We start from the raw sequence: 11,318 nt of genomic DNA on the forward strand, positions 1-11,318 counted from the left end.
TCTTGAATTGCCCTGTGTATCTTCAACTTAATTACAGAAAAATAAAGGTTATGGCATAAGATACTGTATTTTAGTGGCTACCAAAATGGAGAGCTTACCAGATGCATTGACTAAATCACCTTTAATTTAAAAGTTGCCATCACATAATTTTATCTTCTGTTAGCATAATGGATAGAGCACAAGGCATGGAATCAGGAATACTCATCTTGCTAAGTTCAAATTTAGCCTCAAGACACTTAATAACTGTGTGATGCTAGGCAAGTCACTTAATTATGTTTGCCTCAGTTTCCTCATCTATAAAATGAATTGGAGAAAAAAAGACAAACTAGTCAAGAAGAGTCAGTCACAACTGAAATGATTGAACAACTTTGATTTTATTTCAAATCAAAATTAAGAATTAAGCCAAAATTTAAAAATTTATTCTCTTTGAAAAGATTAATTAATATTTCTATAGTCATGTAGAAATTAGGGAAACTGAAGCAAGACAATGCTAAGTATCACTGACTTTACCAGGAATGAGCCAGAGTTTATATTTAAATAGGATAAAATTTGTGTCTTTGATCCCCTTGAACTTCCAAATTCTTCTTTAGTCTAAAAATGATCCTATTTTCTGAACTAAAAAAAAATCAGGACATATGCATTAAGAAAGGCTATTCCTTTTGTAAGGCCTCATTTTTAAAAGTACACTTTTTTTTTCTTGAAATCAAGTCTGGCCTGGAAAATCTGTGTCATGTGGTCATCACAGAACTAGAATTAACTCTTGAGAGGGTATTCTGTTTAAAGATGTTACAATTAACTTGGAATCATATACTTTTGAATTTGAAAAATCCTTTTATAACTAGTTCAACATCAACTTCACTGTGTCTATGCCTCATTTTATAATAAGGAAATTGGGAAAATTCAGTGACTGGGCCAGAAGGAGAAGCCAGGTCTCAAATCCCAGTTCAGTACCCTTTGTAATGAACTATTACCAAATATTGTTTAAAAAAAAAAAAAAAAAAACAAGTATTTTCAATAACCAATGAACTGCTTTGCAAAATAATGGCACTAGACTAGATGATCTTCAAGTCCATTCCCAGCTCTAATGTTCTCTATAGATAAAGAGATGTGTTGAGTTAAAGCCAATAATAGACTTTGACCTTTTGGGTCTCTTCACAGAGCCAAGAGCATTAATGAAAATTAATATGTATTTTTTAAAAATGAGGATACTACGCATATGTGGGGACAAATGATGAAATATGGTTAATGTTCACACAAAGATGGTAAAAAGCCAACTATCTTATTGTATGTGGTCATTTCCCACCAAGCTGATATTTACAATAAATAGGTTTTTTTTCAAAAACAAGCCTTGCCTAATTATGCAGCTGTACGTTTTTAATTAAGGGAAACTCAGTTTCAACAGAGTTCCTACAAGAATGCTACATAAATAGATCACGCTAAGATTACACTATAATTTCTATTTAGTTAACTCTAGAATTAAAATGTATAATACACAAATAATCTTTTCCTCCCCTCTGATCATAAAATATAATTTCCTGGTTAAGAGTGCTGTCCCATCTATAATTCCAATAGCCATCAAAGGACAAAAGAATCAAATAGATTTGAGAATCTTATATTATACTTTTAAGACAACTATCCTAATCAGAGTTAATTCTAGTAAAGTAGATCACCTTTTCTTGTTCTTCTATAGGAAAGATATTGTTGAAAAGCAAAGGTATTTTCTTCTGTTATTTAGTGTGCCAGCATTTTCTCAGTCCAGTTTCCCTGACTTCCTGGACTTCAGCCCCTCCATTCAACTTCATTGGCCCTTCTCAGTTTTGGTGGTTAACTAAAACTTTCGAGTAATCATACCCTGATGGCCAGACCTTATCTGACTACCAGGCTGAATCCAGTGAAGCTGAGAATCACAATTTTTAATAAATACATTTTAACTGTGTTAAAATACAGCAAATTTCCTTTATTCAATGATTCAGGAGTGCCCTATTATATTCTCAACATCCAACTTGAACTGGAAAGGCTGGAATTAAAGCCCTGCCTATGGCATCTAACATTTCTTATACAAATGTTATGTAAAGCATTCTTTTATCAACACTTATTATTTTATCTGCTCCAACAGCATTTATTAGATATTTATAAAGGGTATCCCAAAAGTCTTGGTGTAGCTTGAAGCTTTAACGGGTAATTTAAACAGGGAGACCCAAAAGTCCTGATTTTTGAGACAACTATACATCACTCTAATCAAGGAGCTAGTATCTTGATTTCTAAGGTTAGTCCTATCTACTCTGCATTTTTCTTACATGTACCTATTTCTATATATGTCTCTGACATCAGAATATAAGATCCTTAAGGGTAGAGGTAATTTTTGCTTTTTTTTGACAGTTCCCAGGCAGTCCTCAAATTTTTTAAATAGGGGGATAGTTCACTGTCCCTCAGACTGTTGAAGGGACGAACTATAGTAAAAACAAAAACTTTATTTTGTGGGCCTTTAAATAAAGAAACTTCATAGCTCTGGGCGAGGGGGATAAAAGTACTCAGCTGTTGCATTTGGCCTGTGGCTGTAGTTTGAGGACCCCTGCAATGGCTGGCAAGTAGCACATACTTATTAAATTTTGGTTGATTGATTTGGTAAATATTTCTTTCTATGAATTTAGATTATAACCCTTCTACAATTAGTAGAACTTTTAGAGCAATTATGGATAAAAAATTGATTGCCCTAAAATCAGCTAAGTGATGGATTTCTCTAACTTAAATAGGCAGGTCGCCAGATGACAGTTCATCATACTTTGTACCTGTGCACTAGCTTAATCAGAAAGTCTGACATTCCACTGTCATAATCCTGGAGAACCTGTATTAACTTCAGGACACAATGAAGCATCAAAGTAAGAAGAAGTAGACAGAATGCTTATTTTACAATTCAACTTGTGTAGAGATGAGGAAATCAAGGTCCAGATATTAAACTAGCCATTTGGCTAATTCTGACAAGTACAGAATTGGAGGGGCCTGTCACAAAAGAAAAGAACAAATTAGTGATGTCAATGTCATGGTCTAAGCAGGTATTTAGTTACAAAAAGACTGAGATGCAAAATGGCATGGAGCAAGAACCAGGACAACTTGGTCTTTTTATTGTACTCTTGTATCTAAGGGCTCATTCCTGTCCATTCTTCTATCTCATGACTTATGCGTCTATGTATAATGAAAGACAAAATGACTAATACACTACAAAAGAATCAAGTACCTAATAAGGAATAAGGACAAATAGAAACCTAGAATTCACACACAAAATCCAGAATTCACACACAAGAAATGTATCTGTCAGAAACTATGCATATTAAAAAAAAAAAAAAAAAAGGAAGAAAAAGACTGAGGAAGGTAGAAGTTGCAAGACTATAACCCATACTTCATTTCAACACCTGTGGAAGGAGCTGAGATGAGCTCAGAAATACTGCACTTCAGTTAGTTAAGTTTCACAATCACTATAAGAATAATTTTTCTTCATATTTCTTCATTTAGAGACAGAAGAGAAACTAGAAAAATAGTAAAATGATATATCCAGGGACCTATTATGATTTAGGAACAGAATCAGGAGTCTTAAGTGATGATACCCAGACAATTTACAAACAAGATCATGACTTCAAATAAGGTGACTACATTAAATACAAAGTTCCCTCTTTCACAATAGATAAATCTAAAATATTTATGTTATTACAGAATGCTACTATTTCTCAATTATCTCCCCAAATCTTAAATTATCAATTTTATGGAGGGCACTAGATGGTTTGATGTTGATGTACACTGATATATAAAAGGTTTGTAACAAAGCCTTTGGAACAATTCTACTAAAAACACATAAGAAGTGGAAACCAGTCTTCATTTTTCAATGCTTGTCTCCTCTAATTTTCTTTCCTTTCCTTTCTGAATTTAAAAACTATCTGGTTTCAAAATATCTACTCAACAAATATTTGTTGAGCACATATGGTATAGTGAATACCTATTATGTCCAAAGTGAATATTGTAAAATACATAAAAACGAATAAGTCAAAACTACCTTCCATGCTTCTAAATAGCTTATTTTTTTTCTCTTCTTTATCAGCTCCTCACTAAAACTATTAGTTTTCCATTCAATTACATATTAGACTCAAGTACAGGACTGAGCTATGCTCTCTCTGCCCTCACAAACATATCCAGAATAATACCAGACCTCATCTAGATAACAACCAGAATTCTCCTAGAATCACTTGTGACTGTTAGGGCCCCAGGACCAATGTGTTGCAGTGTATGGAAAATAGGGAGAGGCTAAGTGGGACAGACAATTCAAGGGGACACTAAAGTGGAAAGGGTCTAATCAAGTACAGGAAAGCACCACAGCGCCAGTTTGAGGTTATAAACTTCATCACTGTAGATGTAATTTAAAATCATCCCACTCTTAAGACACAATTGATCAACCACCTGAAAAGCATTTTTCACATGGTCTTTTCCCTATTACACATTTAGAGACACTCAAATATCCATCATCAAATATAATTTAAGGAATCTCATCTAGGTGACCTGGATACATGGAAAAAAACAAAAAGAGAACTCATAAATAAAATAAGGGTTAGCTAGGTGGCCCAGGTCATGCCTAGGATCAGTTAGAGCTGAGTCCAAACAAGGCCTCAAATATTCACTACATCTGTGACCCTGGGGGAAAGTTCCTTATTTCCCCTATCTGTAAAATGGGAATAATATTAGCTATATGCTAATATTCTTCGAAGTTTTGTTGTAAAGGTCAAATGAGATTATTTGTATGGTGCTTAGCCTATTGTCTGGTACAAAGCTGGCAATAAATATCAGCTATTATTATTATTAAATAAATATTTACATAACAGACATTGTTCTTTGAACCCAACACAGTGAAAAACTCACTGGACTTGGGATCAGAGGACCTGGCTAAGTCACTTAACTCCTCTCCCAGCTTTAGTTTCCTTTCCTGTCCAAAGTTTGGTCTGAATGATCTCTGAGGTTCTCTATGTTATGAGCTTGTGAGCCTCCTACAAAGGTAGTTAATGCAAAGATTAACCCTAGAGACTCTTACCTATATTCACTGTGGCTAAACAGCACCATGTACCAGGAAAACAAAAAGGAATGTTGATTTTATCATCCCTTTTACTACCATTTTTACTATCAGTATGCCTTCTGACACGATGAGGGGAAAGGTAAGTTGTTGCTTCCATGCCCTGCCCCCCTACTCCCACCTAGTAGGTTTGCACTAGGCTTATTGTAAAAAGACCTACATAGGGAATCAAGAGGACCTGGGTCCAATCCCAGCTTTGTTACTATTTTACCTGTGTGACCTTGGACAAATATCTGGGTTTCAATTTCTTCTTCTGTGTAATTAGACTAAAACAGGTGACCTCTAAGGTTCCTCCTCTGGGCTCTTATTCATGCACTCCCTAAATGGCAAAAGTAAATCAAAAGTTCACAAAAGAGGGCAAAGTCCAGTACTTCCTCCCCACTACAGAAAGAATAAAAAAAGGTTTATTCAAAGGAGATAAACAAAAATAAGTCAAGATTTGAGAGAAGGGAAATAAGAAAGGAAAAGGAAGTGAACTAGAACAGGGGGCCCCATCAGGTGACTTAGAGCTCCCCACAGCTATTTCATACTTGCTTGACTACAGAGAGTACCTCTTCTTTCCCCAGAGCTAAGCAAGGCTCCTTTTTTTTTTTTTTTTTTTTTTTTTTTTTTTTTTTTTTTTTTTTTTTTTTTTTTTTTTTTTTTTTTTTTGCCTTAGTATCATGTAAAGTTGTCACAGCTTGAAGTCCATCTGAGAACAACATGACAACATGAGTTCTGTTCCCCACTTCAGAAGAGTAGAAGTCAGGATATATGTATTCATCCTCTTAACTGTGCACCACTACCTAAAGAAAAGCCATGAAGTCCTTTCCAACTTTACTTTTCATGGTTTAAAAAACAGGTCATCTGTTTTCAACCTCCTGGTTCTCCCTGGAAGCCAGAACAGACAAACTGCCCACAGCATCTCTCAAATTAATTTCAATCCAGTTTTAAACATTCAAGGAATGCAACTTCTGTTACTTCCCTTAAAACATTTTCCAGCCCAATAAGCAAAGATGTTGTGGCCAACCTATCAAAAAGAGAAGCAGAACATGGCTCCAACAGAGAAATAAGACTTAAAGAAAAGGAAATCAAAAGATCATCCCCATTCTGCAAGGTTATACAAGTTCATCCTTTTAAAGACTGGCTAAAAACCAGGCTCAGGAATTCTGATGGTTTTTGTTTTGCTACTTAATTTTCATCTGGAATCTGCTTTAATAATCAAAAATATTTGTACCACAAAACTAATACCATTCTTCATGCTCCTACCTACCCCATCAGCCACTTCCCTTTCTCTTCCAAATGAGAAGCTTGTTCATTTTAAAGGATATCAAGAACAAAAAAAGCACATTACATTATAACAACAATTTTCTTCTTGTAAGTCCTCCCAACTCCCAACTTTTATTATACCATCTTACTACTCAATATAGTAAGAGCAAGACAAGTCAACTAAGAATTTTAATCTTTTGACAGAAAAATAAGAATTTTCATCTTTTGACAGAAAAATTAAGATGAGAGATCCTTGGTACCCAAAGTGTTCAGTGAGCAATATCTTTTAATCACTAATGGGGAAAAAAAAGGAATTTTCTTTTATATAAAACTCATTCAATAAAATAGTTTTACTAGCTCACATTTTTTTTCACTTCTGAGGAACAAGAAGTAATAATGAAATTAAAGCTGAATTATCTCTCACAGTCTTTGTTTATGTTGGGCAAATGAATGGCTATTTGCCCAGCAGATATGTTGCAATATGTAGTATGTGTGTGTGTCTGTGTGTATATATATACACATATATATACACACAATATGACAAATATATATATATACAAATGACAAAAATGTCATTATGCTAAATTTATATATGTAGATATATATATCTACATATATAAATTTAGCATAATGACATTTTAGGTCTGAAAGTAACCCCACTGATAGAAAGCCCCCAAGTAACCAAGTTCCAGACTGACGTCAAAGGAGATGACAAGAAGTCTACTTCTAATTCCATAAGTCTATCACACAGTCCACTAAATTGCAACTCAAACAAAATACCACAACCAATACGTTGCAAACATATAAATATTTCTGGGCACATAACATAGATATGTGCTATACAGTAGAACTTCACTGATTACTACTGAGGAGAAAACAACTGATTTGTAACTTGCTCTTGGTGAAGGCCAATTTGACAAAACGCAAAAATAAGTCCCTTTGCTCACTTAATTGTTCTTTATCATCTCCACATTTCCTATTCTAGGAGAATGACAATTCCACATCCACCACTAAACCAAATAACTTGCTCTACCTCTAGACGAAGTTAGATGACTATCTGTTCAGGCAGCAAAGAAAAAAAATCTGCTGTCCATTTCAGCTCTCTACAGGCTCTCTCATTTTTGCAACGCTGTGATTTTTAAAATACCCGATTCTTGGAGTCTAAGGTTCAACGTTCACATCCAAACCATCTCCCGGTGACTTGGCGAACATGACCCCCATCCAGAGACCCGGCACTGATTTGCGCAAACGCCACCCTCAGGGCACGGGACTTCTTCCCTATCCCGAGTAGTCCACTACGAGTCTCGGGGCTGGGGAGATGAGGGGAGGAATGGTCCGAAGCTGACTGAAGTTATTTCGGATGACTTGTGGGGAAACAAAGCCCCTCTTCCCCTACCACCCCAGGTAGGGAGGGACTCTCCCACTCTCCTTTGTTTGCCGAAATGTTTGCATTCTACCTCCAAGCCCCGGACCTATCCGATGCCATCCTTCCGGTACCCAGCTTGGTCCAGCGCTCCGCGGGATCCTGGCCCCGGCGCGGACCGCCCGTCTGGCGGAGGGCTGGGGAAGCACATGGCGGGGAGCGGAGCAAGCCTCCTCACATCGCAAGCCTCCTCACATCGCGTCCGCTCCATTTTCAGAGCCGAGAAAACAACAATAAGCCCACGGCACCGGCCGAGGGGCTTCCTCTCGCCACCTCCCCCTTCGCGGACTGCCTCCTCCGATTCCGCGGCAGCATCTCTTCCCGGATGAGGGGCCCCCGCCTCTTTCCTTCCTACGTGGGGATGCCCCGGGAAACTTTGCCCCTGACAAGCGCCGGGGAGCAGGGGGCTTGGAGCCCCCCGAGACGCCCTCGGTGAGGCGAGGGAAGGGAGCCCCCTCGCAGCCCGCCGGCTGAAGGCGGCCCCTCGCAGCCCGCCCCTGGCAGCCCGACATCCTCCCTCCCTCCGTCCCTCCCTCCTCCACGCGTCCGTCCGCCCGCTCTCCGCGGGAAAGCCTAGGAGCAAGCCGGAGCAGCGGGCAGGCCGGCCCAGCGGCGGGGCGCTCGCCCTCCGGCTCTTTGTGTGTCAAGTGAAGCAGCGCGCCCGGGCCGGGCACCGACCTACCTCCCTCCCTCCCTCGGCCGGGGTCTCACAAAGGAGCTTCGCGGCGGCGGCGGCGGCGGCGGCGGCAGCCCGGGCTCCTCCCAGCGGCGGCGGCGGCCGTTGCTGGGCTGCCTCTGGGGTCCTGGCGCGCGGCGGCTGGGGGAGGGGCGGCGGGCGCTTCTCGCAGCGGGCAGCCAGCGGGGGGAGGGGGCGACGCGGCGGCCGGGCTCGGGGGCAAGGCTCGCGCGCTCCACGCTCGGGGCAGTTCTTTTACACTCGGCGGCCCGAGCGTCGGAATTAAGCGGTGGGGCGGGGCGGGGGAGGGGCGCAGCTGCTGAGTCACAGACCCGCCCCGGGCCCCCCCTCACCACCTCGGCGTGCACACGCTGGTCCCCTCTCGGCCCCGCTGCCAGTCTGGCCCGTCCTTGCCCTCGCTGCTTTTGCGGGGCTGGTGAGCAGAAACCTGGAAGGAGTTTGGGAAAAGTTTAGTGCTACGCGGGGGGTCGGGAGGGATCTGGTTCTCTTTCTAATCTCTTCTATCTCTCTCCCCAGTGGGGCGTGTCTTCCAAGGATGGGCTGCGCCCTGACGCGGGTGGCGGGTGCTTAGGGAGATGTGAGGAAAGAGGAAAAGAACGTGACCACCGAGTCGCCCCGTCCCCAGATCTGGAAAAGACCAGAGTTAAATACGCGGGTCATCTTTTAAAAACCCATCGCGTCCCTCGTGACCGGCGCAACGCCTTCTGCTTCTCATTCAAAAGGACGAACCCACGGGGACACCGGGGCAGTCCCCAAAACCTGCCCCCTCCCCCCCCCCCCCCCCGAGAAAAGCAGAAAAGCCAAGTCTGGGTTCGGACTGGTTAACCTGAGCAGCCAACCCCTTTCCCCTGAGAATTCGCGACTCTGCCCCACTTTCTCGGTTCGGAGGCTGCCTGAGTGAAAGGTGAATTTTTCCATGCCCCGTAGGAGTTACTTTTATACTCCTGCCTTCTCTCTCCACGCCCACACCTCCCACTGATACATTTGTTTTTAATTCTCTGAAGGTCTCAAACCTGGTTTATCAGCCCAACTCTCAAAAGATCTCTAGATTTAAATCTACCTGAATCACTGTTGGCACCAAAACAAACCCGATCCGTTTCTGAGTAACCCATAACAAAAGTAGCAAATGCCAGCGCCTACAGCAATGCTTGCAACTATTCCGGGAATGCAAAACCAAATACTGCTTAGACTGTGGGGAGGGAGAGGAAGCTTTTATTAGATTTATTCATCTTGACTTTTGCCATCTATCTTAGACTTGAAAGGACAAAAAAGCATTCCCCGGACACCCAAATGACCGCGTCTTGGTCTCTTAATTGGGAGACTTTTCAAGTTAGAGCAGCTTGGGTCAATGATGAGGAAGAAAATGATTGCTCGTGGTCTCATTTATGGACTTCAAAAAAAAAAAAAATAAAAACAATAACTGAAAAATGAAAAGCTCCCTCTCGACCTGAAATCTTATCCTATACAGGCTGTTCACGTGGACTGTATCTGATCGGTCCGCGCTGAGAAATCTCCAAAGTTTTCAAAACAGCTCCATCTCAGACTAAGTACTGCCATTTGAATGCGCTAAATGGAAAGAGATTTTTACTTCCCCCCTAAACCAAATGAACCTTTTTCTAATTTCTTGCCATGCCTTTCGGCAGGGTTTTAGTGTCCAGTACTACAGAAGAGCAAAGACTGGACTCCTCAAGGACCCAGGGACGCATTCCCTATTGATACTAGACAGACCCGCAGGAAGATCTTCAGGGATTCCTAAATTGATATTCATTTTCCATACCTTCACGGACAAGTTTTGTCTGATAACTTCTGGAATAAACCTTACTACTATTGCAGCTGAGAATGGAAATGGTGAACATTGAGGAAGAGTGGAAAAAAAGGCGGGGGTGGGGCAGAGAATCAAGACTTGAATACACTTACCCATCTGACACATGCTAATGACGTTGGACGAGCCATTTGATATCTCAGGCGCCCCAAACAATTCCTCAAAACTGCAAATTGCAAAACAGTTACTACAGCTGTGAATTTCTTCAACCACTCACTGGTCTAATTCCTACCTTGTTTAAGCTAAAACAATAATTCCCTGATAGGTGCTAAAGAGTCAAAAAAAAAAAAAAAAAAAAAGTACTTGACTTCAAGGAAATGATATTAAGTGATACTACAGGTACACAGAAAAATGTTATACAAGCTAATTTGAGAAGGAAGAAAGCATCAGACAAGTGAGGTTCAAGGAAGGTTGCATGAAGGAATTGCCACCTCAGCTAAGCCTCGAAGGACATAAAGCTTCTGAAAAGCAGAGATGGAGAGAGTACACTCCTATCATAGGGAACCACTTATAAGAATATACAGAAACATGAACTGGAAAATATAATTTAGTTCATCCCTAGTAATCCTATTTGATTGTTTTGGATTAAAGATCATTCAGAGCTCAGCTAGATTGCCCAAGATTGCATTCGCTAATAATAACTCATTTACATAAAATATCAGTATAAAATTCTTTTAGAATAAGAAATTTAAGGCTCTGAGCTTAAAACCAGAAGTCAAATTAGAACCACTGGGAGGGAAAAACGGGAAAAAAAAAAATCTTGGCTTCTTCGGGCAAAACAAATTGAGTATAAAGTTATGAAGGAGAAAGTTATGGCAGCAGATGTCAAGATGATGTGGTTGTAAATACCAAATCATGTGATTTGGGAGAGCATCAAATGATGGGGTCCAGTCATGTGGAGAATTCACTATGATCAGGTTACAGACAAAATGAAATACAATAGATACCAGGAATAGAAAATATGAAATAGTTGGAAAAGCACATTGGTAGCAAGGAAAGGGATTTTATCAATTAATGA

General features: G+C 40.5%; 1 protein-coding gene across 1 annotated transcript in view; it reads right to left on the reverse strand.

Annotated features, from left to right (window-relative positions):
• Positions 1-8,544, reverse strand: part of LOC100928830 (protein FAM107B) — a 79,803-nt gene extending 71,259 nt beyond the window's left edge. The window contains exon 1 of the mRNA XM_031938612.1: positions 8,464-8,544. The gene's annotated coding sequence lies outside the window, so the exon portion shown is untranslated. The remainder of the gene's footprint in view (positions 1-8,463) is intronic.
• Between the last annotated feature and the right edge of the window lie 2,774 nt (positions 8,545-11,318).

The sequence above is a fragment of the Sarcophilus harrisii genome, chromosome 5, assembly GCF_902635505.1.
Source record: "Sarcophilus harrisii chromosome 5, mSarHar1.11, whole genome shotgun sequence".
NCBI lineage: Eukaryota > Metazoa > Chordata > Mammalia > Dasyuromorphia > Dasyuridae > Sarcophilus > Sarcophilus harrisii.